Raw genomic sequence first — 15,364 nt, 5'->3', positions numbered from 1 at the left:
AATGTTTATATTGCAAATGTAGTTGATAAGCAATATTGCTTCCACCAGCAAGTGAAATTCATAAGAAAACAAAATAAAAGCTCTGATAGTTCTGATCTGTTCACCTTCCTGGGCCACTACTTAACAGAGCATAACAATCAGTAGCGGTGCAAAGATATGCTGGACCTTGACAGTCATGGAATAAATATCAAAACTAATAATCAAATGATTATAATCACATTCCCATCACTGTAACTGACTAATACTTGGGCTTTTCTTTTTTTTCTTTTTTTTACATTTGAATTTGTATTATTACACATATATACAATAAACTGCCTACAGCAAGAAGAACCACCAAACAATTAGGAATTATATGAATATTATATTCAGAGTGTTTTGGCTATTTGTATTTGGCCACCTTGAAGAAAACATTTTTCCTATCTTGGTACATCTAAAATTCTGAATGTAAATCCATGTCTATCACATCTCATCTTTATCAACTTAAGACTTCTATCTAGACCCAAGAACGTTCTAACCGCTCAACAATTAAGATTAATTATAAAACTAAACTATCTGGTTTTCAAAGCCATCAGAAATTTGAGAAGGAATAAAATTACTTGGGCTTTTCTAAAGGATAGTTTTAAATGAATTGGTTCTATACAATTAGACATTTCTAACAGTAAATTTCATAACACTGTAATATTTTCAGAGGAATTATTTGGGAGAGACAGCAATAGATTCAACTTGAGATTGAGTGACTCAGCTTGCCCCATGCATCGTCTGATGATGCAGCACCCTTGTTCCATTGGTTGCTCTTGCTCCTCATTCAGAAAATCATTAGATATGTTTAGATATGTTTTCAATAATTAATTTTAGTAAGATTATACTTCTAATGAAAACAGACTGCATAATAAAACATAAACTGTTAATATTTTTGTGAACAAGATGCGAATAGCTACACTTTGAGACAAAAAATGATATTATAACACATAGGGTATAAAAGTAGAAGGGTAACTACCATGAATGATAGGCAGAGAATTGGAAAAGTGAGAGAGATTGGGATTTGTTTTAGTGTTTTGTTTTTGTTTACTAAATTCTCAAAAAAACCAATAAATTTATTTTAAAGAAATTTTCTTTTCTCCACAAGTCATAGAATATCTTCAAAGTGGTATCTCTGAAAGGTAATGGACAATAGTCAATTTAAATAATTTTCACAAGATACACTGTAGGGTAAAGGTTACAGTCACAAGTAATATCTTAGCAATTTGCAATTGTATTAATGTATCTTAACCTACAAAGTAACTGCAAATGTTTATGAGGCACAGGTTGGTATTTAAATAAATTTCCAGAATGTATAATATGTCACTGTAATGAGTATATTCATTTCTTCATAGCTGAAGAACTATGAACTGAAAACTTTGAAAACAAATAGAATGAAATATAGACGAATCTCTTCTGAGTATGCTTTTGCTAAGATTCTTGGCCATGCCTCCAAACACATAGAAAATTAGTGTCATCATACTAAAAAAATCACCTCTGCCTCAGAGAAAATTCTATAGTAAAGAATAAAAGAAGATACTTTCCAATTGGCAGAAGATTATTATACAGAATCTGAAAGAGACAAAATAGTGAAAATGTTATGATTAAAACAGACACAATTTATTGTGGTGTTTCCAGAAGTGAAGTGTATATATATATATATTGTAATAAATTTTGAATGATCTTATAAACATAAAAGTCTTATAATGATTGGAAAACGTCAATTTAATTGTAAAAGAACAAAGTCATGACCTTTCAATCAATTTTCAGATGTTAGCCTATGTACAGACTCAGAATGCAGTTAATGAAGAGAAGGCTGGCTGAGTCTCTTTGGTGAAGGACCTTAGAGTACTGACAAAATCTATATGATTGATAGAGTTTTCATTCTCTCCATCTAAAACCTTGTCTATGGTAGCTAGATTTTAAAAACAGTACACTCAGACTTTCTGATTACTTCCAATCGCTAGCTCTGAATTTATTCATATGCCTAGAAACCCAAAATATTACTGTGTGCCACCAGCCACAAATTTCTAGAGTTCAAGTGATCAATAGGGTTTTAGTTTGCATCTCTCACAATTAGGACGTTAATGTATCTTATGTTTTATTCTGCAGTTCCTGAACATATAATTGGAATAAAAAAAAAACCTCTGCATGGGGCAGAATCCAATTTTGTTTCTTTAGGGCTTCTTAATTTGAACTATGGGCACAACGCAGTTTTCAAATGAAACTGTGTAGGTGTGAAAATGCCATAACAATGCCTATTCTTTTATATGCCATTTGTAAAGAAAAGATAGAAAAGAAGACAGAAAAAGAGAGGAGAGGAGAGAAGAGGAGAAAGAACGGGAAAAAAAGATAAAATCATTTTTTGCTGTTATGTTCCCCTTTTCATCATAATTTTTTATTATTAATTAAACATTTTTATATGTTACATATACATTTATATTATTACATATATATACAATAAACTACCTATAGCAAGAAGAACCATGACCCAATCAGGAATTATATTGATGTTATATTCTTAGTGTTTGGGCTATTTCTATGTGACAACCTTGAAGGCAACATATTTCCTATCTTGGTGTGTCTAAAATTCTGAATGTAAGTCAATCTCCATCACTTCTTGTCATTATTAACTTAAAACATCTATCTAGACCTAAAACACCTTAACCCCAGCTATATTTTATAAACTTTAAATTTGTCTGCGCGTCAGGTGCCATTTTGACCCCTTCTGCCAGTTTTCTCTTTCATGTCTTTGTTTTATTCTTATTTTCTTGCTCTTTACAACATTAAAAGTTTAAAACACAGAGACTATTTTTGACAACATTACAAAACTGGTGCAAAAGCAATTACTTAATATCACAATAAAATAACTAAGCTATTCATTACTTTTAACAAAGGTTTGCAGGTGTGAAAGAACCAAAAATAGCATTTTGGCATTGTACATGAACCATAACAAAAAATTGCTTTAATTTTTATCTTTATCTGCACTGCAGGAAATGTGGGCTGCATAATAAATGGGTAAATTTGAAGTGTTCAGGTATATTCTTTATTGGATCAATGCCTTAAAAATTGTTAGAAATTACATATTAAATATACAGTAATACAAGAACATATTTGGCCCCAGATAATGAAAAATGAAATTACTGCATTTAGAAGCACCAATAAACATTTCTCCTGTATAAAACAATAATCTTTTGTGCTGCTATCCTACTGCCTTATGAATAATATTGGACAACTACTTGTACTTAAAAACAACCTGTTGTTGATTTATAACTCAAAGATCAATAGTTGGAGCTGTTTCACTTAAAAGGTCAGACCCAGGTGATGAATAATAATACCTGTATGTATTTCTGGGTTTCAACAGAACTGTACCTCCTGATGACATTAAACAGCTGTTTAGATTTTTAAAGGCTATCTGAGTAACTTCTGGGGAACTGTTGTTTCCGTTTCTTGTATGGAAGTAGATAACCTTGTATTTCAGATGACAAACTATAACAGTGTCTATTAAAAATATAATGCTGTTCCTTGTTCTTACCATCCTTTACCTTCCACTTCCTCATGGATCCCTGAGCCTTGATGGAGGAGTTTGATAAAACATCGCATTTAGGGGTGAGTGCTCCAAAGTCTCTCATTCACTGCAGGTTTTCTGTTTCTTAGTCTCTGTGATAATTACCTTCAGCAAGAAAGACCTTCTCAGATGAGGTCTGAATTTCATCTCAACACAAGGGAACTGATGCACATATGATCTCATAGAGACTGTGAGATCATTTACAAGACACCCACATGTTTAAATCAGACAAAATACAGCTAGGGGAAGGAGAAATATGAAATTCCACTTCTAGTCAACATGCTACTTTCATTGAAAACCTACTTTGGAAAAGAAAAATAGCTTTCTTTAATGCTTTGCTCCTGGTTATACCAATCAAACTCCAGTGCTGGTCCTATGCCCAGAAAGATTTGAGCAACACAAAATTGGTTGTTGTTATTTTGTGAGTGTTTTGTTTATTTATTTGTGTATTTAAGTATTATTGGTTAGTGGTTTGGTTTTTTATAAGCTTTTCTTCTCCTTTTGAGAGAAAAAGTAAAAATAAATTTTGGTGGGAAGGAAGGTGGAGCAGAGGCATGAGAAGTTACAAAGTTACAGAAAGAGAAAGAATGTGATCATATATATTGTATAAACATTAAATAGAAATTAATGAATTGAATTAAAAACACAGTATATGTGTTAGCAAATAATAGCAAGACTAAGTTAGCCGGGCATGGCGTTGCACGCCTTTAATCCCAGCACTTGAGAGGCAGAGGCAGGTGGATAGATGTGAGTTCAAGGCCAGCCTGGTCTACAAAGTGAGTGCAGGACAGCGAACGCTACATAGACAAACCCTGTCTCAAAATACCAAAAAGAAGAAAAGGAAAAAAGAAAAAAGGAAGAAATATTTTGTGCCATGATCTTTACCTCCTCATTTGGAAAGTTTCATTTCTTAAGCAAACTCTTTTTCTTCCTTTTCTCCACGAAAATTGCTGTTGTATAACCTAGGAATTTGGGTCACTTACTCAGCACAGAGGAGTTTTTTTCCAACACATTTTTTCACACAATTTCTTCATGGCAATATTGCAGTGCAAATTATATTTACATTTACATAGACACCCACTTATCCATTCAAAATTTATCATGTTTAATATTTTTTACTTTATTCCTAGGCATGGGTATTTCTCCCAACTTGCATCATTAGACTCTGAAAGATGAATCAAAATAATCTCAGAAGTAGTGCATGGAGCCCAAGTCACCAAACACATATTAATCAAATAAGGATGAGAGCCCAATTTATCAGCAATAAATTCTACTCTCCCATGCTTAATTCCATTTAATAGCTATGAAATCCAAGGAGAAATATTAATGTTCATTACCCTGACCTTTGGCACCCCTCTCTCAATATATATAACCCGTTTTTCCTTTAGTGCTATCTCCTCATTGTATCTCTAACCAATCCTATCTTATCTTATAAACCACTTTTAAATGGAGTCCACTAGACCTAAACTTTGTCCTGTGATTTCTTCAGCTTAATTACCTTATGATTTTTTTATTGTTGAGTATATAAGTTAGAACAGCTGTACCAACTAAAAATAGCCTACGACATTCAGAGAGTTTTAATATGTAATGAATTGTCTTTACTATTAAATATGGAGCTCATATGACTTCTAAAAATAAAATGCATTTTTAAGCAAATGCAGTATTGTAAATAGGCAATATCTTAAACTCTACAGGAAGCCCCCGCTCCGGGTCTCTGGTACACTTTTGGGGAACTTAATGATTTTTCTTAAACCAGTACTTCTTCATGGTAAATACTTGGGAAAGAGTAGGTCTTTTTTTTTTTTCACTTTTTTTTTTACCGTGTAATAAAGGTCATGTCTTCATGTGCTATGAGTGTTAAAATTATAATATTTCAATGAATTTGTATAAAATTAAACTAAAAGTTAAAAATCTACATCATGTATAGGCAAGAATGTACCTTTGAAGAAGACATTTAAGGTTACTTTCTTTGTCAGATCATTGCCCATTATGCAATATTACTGACCACTCTAAATATTATAATATACATATATATCGGAACACTCACACAAATACTCTGGGGAATTTTTGATACATTTCTCCATAGAGCTACAAATTGAGTATAAAGCATTAGAAAATAAAGTGACAATACAGGATACTCCCATAGCCCTTTGTTGCCTACCATCAATATTTGCTGAAGAAGCTACACATTTTGTTTGTAAGACAGAACTGGCTAGGAAACTTTTCCCTCTGGGTGCTAGCTTTCATGGCACTGGAGAATGCTACAAAAGCTGCTGCAGGAGAAACAACTTTAGGAGTCTTTTCAAAAGACAACATTGTTTACTACAACATTGACATGTAGACAAGATGTGGCCCCTAGTGCAACAGTAGCAAGACTTAATGGGGTGATAAACTGCTCTCTTAATTGGATTTGACACTTGCTTTACAGGATAGAATTCATGTCTAGTACTGTTATCATGGTCAAAATCTTTGGCAAGGGAACTTTTAGCCGTGTGCAAGAATCTATTGATGTTTTATTGTTGTTGTTGTTGATTTATAAATATAAATTATATTTTTGAGATTAAAATATAATTATATCAGTTTTCTCTTTCTTTCCTTTAGACACTCCAATATCCCTTTTGTTCTCTTTCATACTTATGGCCTCAGTTTTAAAATTATTGTTATTCTTTATGTGTTTTATGTATGTCTATATGTATATGTATATACAAACTCAGATATATATATATATATATATATATATATATATATATATATTTACTCTGTATAGTATTACATATATATGCATACACACAAATATATTTTGAAATATGTCTATTTGGTTTTAGTTAACTAATTGGTGATCTCTTCCCTGGGGAAAATATTTCTCCTATTTTCAGCATTCCTTAGTTGCCTATAATTCTTTATAAAATTCATGTTGCCAAACTGCCTTCTAAATACTTACTCTTATATCTATAGATTTGTGCTGTGTTCTACATTCAATCTTGTTCTGATTGATATAGTCACGACTACTTTTTACTGGAGAGACTCACAGTTGTTCTCATGCTGGGTTTGTGTTTATGAGCACAAAGTCACAGAAGGGATTTCTATATCAACACCCTTCTCAAGTCTCAGCTCATAATATAGAACAGGGACAGAAAATACATTGGTGCTACAAGATGAGGAGAAGTGTACTGCAATGAAATAGCTGTTGTGTAGATGAGCTCACAGCAGTGGTGGCTGTCTGGGCAAGACTCACGCAAGATCTAGCCAATTGGAAATACTAATATGAGTAAGAAGGGACCCTGAGATCCCACTCTAGCTCTGGAGCTGTTGACAGTTGATTCCTGAAGGAGGAAGATTCACATTTCTTTTACAATTGAAACCATTGGTATGTTGCCTATGACCTTGGGGATGATCTAGCACTCATGCACATATGAGAAGCAACTATTGGACTTTTGGTTTCAAAAGAAAAAAAGAATAAAAACACATGAGGTTGAGAAAGAAATGTATTTGTGAAGCTTCTTGTGAACAAGAGAGAGGGCGAGTGGGAGTACATATGAACAAGATGCAATACACATGTGTATAAAATTTCAAAGAATAAAAATATAAATGAATGAAGCAAGAAATGAGACATTGAAATAGTTTCATATACATGATAAACCATAAGCTTTTCAGATATTTTATGTTTATTATTTTCAGTTGCACTCTTTGTTACTATAAAATTTTCTATGATGATTCACACATAAGCCATTGTTATAAAATAGACACTCTAAATGCATAAGGAAAACTAAATAAATATCACTTTTACTCTTAATAAGTAGTATACTGTTAAATATTAACAGTACAAATAATTAATAAATTAAGCTTATTTATGAACAGTTTCAAGTTTTAATACCTATGTAGCAACATGGCAAAATAAGATTCATAAAACTTTGCACACCCTGAAATTATTTGTATCATAAATGAAAATTAAAAAGAATATTATATTTCATAACTATATTATGTATTCTTTCTATTCATGTTCAACTAATAAGGACACGAGTGTTCACTGTTTTAGGTAAAGCAGTGACAAATACTATAATGTCTCAATAGATATCTATGGGTGAGGCCTACAAAAGTTTCAGCAGTTTTTTAATGATCAAAGTAAAGGATGAAGTTGTAAGAATTACACAGCCAATAAAGTATCTATGGATAACTCTAACCAAGCGAGTGAAAGACTTGTTTGAAAAAAAAAAACATCAAATCTCTGAGGAAGGAGATTGAGGATGACACCAGAAAATGCAAAGATCTCCTTTGTTCATGGATCAGGAGAATTAACGTAGTAATAATGGCCACCTTACCAAAGGCAATTTACAGAATCAGCAATTCCTATCAAAATACCTACACAATTTTTAAAGACATCGAAAGATCTATTCTCAATTTCATATAGATAAACAAAAACCCTGAATAGCTAAGGTAATTCTGTACAATAAAAGATCCTCAGGAGGAATCTTCATACCTGATCTCAAGGTATACTATAGAGCAACAGTTATTTGTACTGGCATATTAACTGGCTGGCTGACCAATGGAATAAAATCAAAGATCCAGAAATAAATCCACACACAGAAGACACTTGATTACTGATAAAGAAGCCAAGTATATTCAATGGAAAAAGGATAGCATCTTCAACATATGGTCCTGTTGTAACTGCATGTCTACATGTAGAAAGATGCAAGTAGATCCATATTTATCACCATGCACAAAACTCAAGTCCAAGTGGATTAAAGACTTCAACATAAAACCAGACACACTAAATCTGTTAGAAGACAATGTGGGGAAGACCTGGAACTCATTGTCACAGGAGACAACTTCCAGAACAGAATTCCAACAGCCCAGCCTCTAAGGTCAGCAATTAATAAATGGGACCTATTCTCTAAGGCAGAAAACAGTGTCAACAGAACAAAGCAACAGCTGACAGATTGGGAGAAGATCTTCACCAACCATACATCTGACAAAGGATTAATATCCAAAATATATAAAGAGCTCAAGAAATTAAACACTACCAAACCAAATAACCCAATTAAGAAATGGGACTCGGAACTAAACAGAGAATTCTCAACAGAGGACTATTGAATGACTGAGAAACACTTAAAGAAATGCTCAGTGTCCTTGGTCATCAGAGAAATGCAAATCAAACTGACTGTGAGATTCCATTTTACACCCATCAAAATAGCTAAAATCACAAACTCAAGTGACAGCATATACTGAAGAGGATGTGAAGAAAGAGGAACATTCCTTCGTTGCTGCTGGGAGTGCAAACTTGTACAAGCATTTTGGGAATCAATCAGGCACTTTCTCAAAAAACTGGGAATAGGGCTACCTCAACACCCAGCTATCCAACTCCTTGGAATATACCCAGAAAATGCACCGCCACACAGCAAGGACATATGCTCAACCATACTTAAGCATTATGCATAATAGCCAGAACCTTGAAACAACCTAGATGTCCCTCCGTTGAAGAATGGATAAAGAAACTGTGGTACAGTTACACTATGGAATACTACTTAGCTATTAAAAAAAAGGAAATCCTGAAATTTGCAGGCAAATGGGTGGAAGTGTAAATGATCATCTCAAGTGAGTTAACCCAGACCCTAAAAGATACACAGGGAATATACTCACTTATAATTGGACACTAGACCAACAGAGATGCCTCATGAAAGTCTTCACTTAGCTGGAGATTGCAATGGATACTAAGAGTTACTATTGGGAGTCTAGGAGAAAGACATAAGGAAGAATGGGTAAATAGAAGGATCCAGAGGGTCCTAGAAACCTACAAGATGACCATTAAAGCTGGTGGATCTGGACCCAGCGGGGTCTCCTCAAACTACTGGACAAACCAATAACAACACATGTAGTAAACCTGGAACCCTTATCCAGATCTGGCCAATGGACAGCACATTCTTCACAACTGTGTGGCAAGAAGGGACTGAATTGGACATGAACTCTGGTGCTGCCTATTAGACTACTTCTTCTTGGTGTGGAGGGCTGGTGACATTCGGAGGAAGAGTAAGCAAACTATCTGGAAGATACCTGATATGCTGTGATCTTATAGTGGGAGACAAGGTCCAATTCTATCATAGACTTAGGAGAGGGGAATAGAGTGAAAGAGGGAGGGAGGGGGAGCAGAAAGATACAAGTGAGGGTATAACAATTGAGATGTAATCTGAATAAATTACTTAAATAGCAACAACAACAGAAAAGATCCAGAGGAGAACTTAAAAAAAAAGAAAGAAAGAAAGAAAGAAAGAATTACATAGCCACCCTCCCCACTCCGGTGCTAATACATTTATGACATACTTTAAAAATTAGAAAACAAAAAAGCCCAGAATAGCAAAATCAATCCTATACAATAAAAGATCCCCTGGAGGAATCTCCATACCTGATCTCAAGTTGTACTATAGAGCAACAGTAATTAAAACAGCATGGTACTGGCACAGCAATAGGCTAGTGGATCAATGGAATCGAACTGAAGACCCAGAGATGAATCCACACACGTTTGCTCACCTGATTTTCGACAAAGAAGCCAAATCCATTCAATGGAAAAACGACAGCATCTTCAACAAATGGTGCTGGTCTAACTGGATGTCTACATGTAGAAAAATGAAATTAGACCCATATTTGTCACCATGCACAAAACTCAAGTCCAAGTGGATTACAGACCTCAACCTAAAACCACAGACATTAACCCAATTAGAGGAAAAAGTGGGGAAGAGTCTGGAACTCATAGGCACAGGAGACAACTTCCTGAACAGAACACCAACAGCCCAGGCCTTAACATCAACAATTAATAAATGGGACCTCATGAGGCTGAGAAGCTTCTGTAAGGCAGGTGACACTGTCAAGAGAACAAAGCGACAACCTACAGACTGGGAAAAGATCTTCACCGACTCTTCATCTGACAAAGGTCTAATATCCAAAATATATAAAGAACTTAAGAAATTAAACACCACCAAACCAAATAACCCAATAGAGAAATGGGGAGCAGAGCTAAACAGAGAATTCTCAACAGAGGAATATCAAATGGCTGAGAAACACTTAAAGAAATGCTCGACCTCCTTAGTCATCAGAGAAATGCAAATCAAAACGACACTGAGATTCCATCTTACACCCATCAGAATGGCTAAGATCAATAATTCAACTGACACCTCATGCTGGCGAGGGTGTGGAGAAAGAGGAACACTCCTGCATTGCTGGTGGGAATGCAAACTAGTACAACCACTTTGGAAAGCTATCTGGTGCTTTCTCAGAAAAATGGGAATAGGGCTTCCTCAAGACCCAGCTATTCCACTCCTTGGAATATACCCAGAGGATGTACTACTACACAACAGGGACATATGCTCAACCATGTTCATAGCTGCCTTATTCATAATAGCCAGAACTTGGAAACAACCTACGTGTCCCTCTATAGAAGAATGGATAAAGAAACTGTGGTACATTTACACTATGGAATACTACTCAGCTATTAAAAACAAGGAATTTCCAAAATTTGTGGACAAATGGATTGAACTAGAAATTGTCATAATGAGTGAGTTCACACAGAAGCAAAAAGAGCTAAATGGTATATACTCACTTATATCGAGACACTAGTCCAAGGTGTACGTCCCCATGAAAAACTGTACCTACCAGAATAGTGGGTAAGAGGGGAGGACATCCTATTGAAACTTTAGGTGTGAGAAGCCTGGGAGAAAGAGGAAATGGAAGGACCCAGTGGGTCCTGGAAAACTATAGGCGAGTCTGGGCCCTGGGGCCCTCCGCAAACTGTGGCAACAGCCAAGGAAAAAATAGGCAGTAAAAACCTTGAACCCCTACCCGGACTAGCCGATGGACATTCTCCACTGTTGAGTGGAGAAGGAGATCTAACTTTCACACAAACTCTGGTGCCCCATATTTGAACATGTCCCTTGGACGGAGATGCCTGGTGGCACTCAGAGGAAAGATAATAGGTCACCAAGGAGAGACTTGATACCGTATGAGCATATTCAGGGGGAGGAGGTCCCCCTCAGACACAGACTTAGGGGAGGGGAGGGGAGTAGGGGGGAAGTGGGAGGAAGGGAGGAATGGGAGGATACATGGGATGGGCTAACAACTGAGATGTAATATGTATAAATTAATAAAAATGTATTTAAAAAAATAAAAATAAATAAATAAACTATTGTAAAACAAATGTTACAGGTATAATAGAATCCATTATACTATTTTTATCTATACGTATGACATGTCAGAATGAGAAATTACATTAAACTGTTGAAATAATCTCATAAACTTTAAAAAAAATAAAATAAAATAAAAATTAGAAAACGGAATTTGAAAAGCTGAAGACAAAAATCTTGAAGCATTGTCTTAAGGTTTTTGTTACTGTGGTAAAGCACCTTAATCTAAAGTAACTCGTGGAGGAAAAGATTTTTACTTAACCTTTCGTTTTGTAATTTCAACACTATGGGAAGCCATGGCAGTATCTAAGGACAATAACTTGAAAACCAAAACAGGAGCTTAGGTTACGGAGGGTCTCTACTGACTTGATTCCATCTCTAGGTCCTTTCTTATACTATCTAAGACCACTCACTCAGAGGTAGCGCCACACAGTGTGGAATGGGCCTACCTACATCAATCATCAATCAAAAAATACCTCCACAAGGCTTGCAAATAAGTCAATATGCTGGTAGAAGTATTTTCTTAATTGAGCTCCTCTCTTCCGTATTGCATCTAGCCTGTTTAAAGTTGATATTATAAAATACTAGCCAGTACAGGCATATTGAAGAACAGCAAAGAAACAGCATAATAATAATGATTAGGGAGAAAACTTAAACGGTACAAATATCCTGTCGGCTTTGAGATATTGCAGCAAGATCAGTACTTAAGAGCTGAAATATCATGGGGAATATATAAAAGCCAAAATCATCAGTAGATTTATAATGTATATGCTTCAAAGCATCTAATCATTATACCATGATAAATTAATGTTCTTACTCATTTGGGAACACTAGCGACTCTTTTCTGTACAATGAATGATTTCATAAATAAGTACGTGATCTTTTATTTTTATAAAGTGCATGTCCTATATGACTTGGTATAAAGGTAATATAATGCAAAAGAATGACTCACTTAGCAAATTAGGTAAATGAGATTAGAAAAGTACATAAAATTTATTGAAAATCAGGAATATAGATCTGTACTTGACTGCTTTTCTAGTATGAGATATTCAGTTCAACTCACATCACAAAACAACAACAACTACAAAATAAAATAAACTACCCTGTGTCACATATTAAAATGCCTGCTTTCTAAGCCTGCACTGTATATGTCCCAACACAACAATATCACAGATATGTTTTCATTACATAAATTGAGTTATGGCATTTTAAAACTTAACCCAAGCAAATTTTGTACTTGACAATAATGGTACTTTCTATAGCATCGGCAAGTCTGCAACATGAAACAATCCATAAAATATAAAAATTTCATGATATGAGGGGTTTTTGAAAATAGAGTTCGATTATATTTTCAAATATGACTAAGGAAGACTTTTAATACTTTTCTGCATTTGTGAAGATTCTTCCCCTTTCCAAGTGCTAATACTAGACACGATATTGTGTGTAAGATTCTATGCTGGGAAAGGTCAACCCTAATGCTTCCTATAGGCTCCATATTGTACTCTAGAACTAATCTGCTTCCCCAATCAGATGGATGTTAAAGTATTCCTGTATCAAATTAGAATCTCATACATCACTAATATTTTGAAAGGTAGAGTTACATTGTTTTAGTGATGATTAACAATACAACTAAATGAGGTGTCACTTGAGTTTTTGATCTTGGAATGTAGGAGAATGTGAAAATAGAAGGATCCAGAGAGTCCTAGAAACCTATAAGAAGAACATTATGACTGATGGATCTGGGTCCAGCGGGGTTTGCTCAAGCTACTGCACCAACCAACGACAATACCAGCTGTAAACATTGAACCCCTACTCACATCTAGCCAATGGTCAGGATATTCTGCACAGTTGAGTGAGAGTGGAGACTGACTCTGACATGAACTGTGGTGCCCCATATTTGACCACTTCCCCTTGGTGGGGAGGCCTGGTGGCACTCAGAGGAAGGATAAGCAGATGACCAAGATGAGACTTGATAACCTATGACCATGTAGTGTGGGAAGAAGTCTGCCCAGTCATAGACCTAGGGGAGGGGAGTAGGGTGAAAGCCGGAGGGAGGGAAGATCGGGTGGATACAAGTGATGGGATAACAATTGAGTTGTAATCTGAATAAATTAATTAATTTATTGAAAAACAATACAATTAAATGATCCAAAATATAGTACTATATAATTTTAAAATACATTTAATAGTTCCTGTGGTGAAGAAAATGACTTAGACATACTGAGAAGTGTGTTAGGCCTGAAAAAGGATTAGGTAAGCTGGACTAGTTTTCACTAACACTTGTTACCAATCTTTGGAACTACTAGATTTGTCACCTGGACAACTGTCCACATGTCCACTCATTTTCCACCAAGCCTACTGAGATGTGTGTGTATACAACCCAAGAGATACATGTTAAGCACAATCTACTGAATCCCATTAAGAACAAGGACATGCCACAACTACCAAATTTGTAACTGTTTTCTTGGTTAAAGATATCAAATGAGAAATCCATATGCAAGGGATGAAAATTAAACACTACTCTTGTAGAAGAGACTCAACTAACTCACGTGTGAAAGGTTGTCAAATAAGGAAGAGAAGAAAGCATTATTTTTTATAATTTATTACACAGATCCAAAAGTTCTGATTAAAAAAATTTGAATCAGTAACTTATTAAGTGTATCAATTATAAGATATTAGAAGTAATGATTTTTGCATGACTTAAACCTGATCAATATAAATTAAGATTTTTAAGACTCAAAAAAACTTGCCTAATTTAAATATAGCTTACTCATGTAAGAAAGATATGGTACCTTTCTAATAAACTTTTTTGTTTGTTTCCTTAGAATACTATATTAGCACATGAGTCCTTCTCAGTGTGTTATTAACTTTGAAAGTATAAAGTTAGAATGTATGTAAAATTATAAAAAAAGAATGTATGTAAAATTAAATGAACTTTTAATATTTAAAGTATTATAATTTCCTGTACCCCATTCCTTATGTTAGCATTTAGAAACCTTTAATTTTATTGTGGACTCCAAAATTTTCCTATCATGGAAACACAGAATAATGCTTAATACAATAAGTACTATGCTTTTACATTAGTAGCTTCATAGAGATTTCGACAGTTTCAACAGTCAATGCTTAAACTAGTTATCTGTTAAAGATTTTTAAATATATTGGTAAAGGCCTATCTCTTAATCTTAATCTTTTCTCAATTTATTGTCAAAATTATAAAATTAAAATATGCACTACTTACAGGAATTGAATGTGTTGATGTTTGGGGAGGCTTTTGGTTTTGTTTGCCTTCTGGTTACCTTGGAAACTATGTTCTTAGAGACAAAATGCGTTGGTGAGTTTGAGCGTGTACCATGGAAACCAGGAAAGAAAAACTCACCTGTATGACAAGCAGTTGCTGACATGACTAGGAATGGAAAAGAAAAAAAAAATAGGAAGATGTGTGTGTGTTTATTTATAATTTGTATATTTATTATAACTTTTGAGGTAAGTAGATTCTATGACAGTTTGTACTGAGGGACATCTGGTACATTCTATAGATTAACCAGCTTTTTCATTAAAAATATTGTAATTATAATATTACAAGACCAAAGGGATCTTGGGATTCAGCAAA

This window comes from Acomys minous, assembly GCF_964271855.1.
Source record: "Acomys minous genome assembly, chromosome: 10".
Taxonomy (NCBI): Eukaryota; Metazoa; Chordata; class Mammalia; order Rodentia; family Muridae; genus Acomys; species Acomys minous.
Note: the sequence above shows the minus strand (reverse complement) of the source record.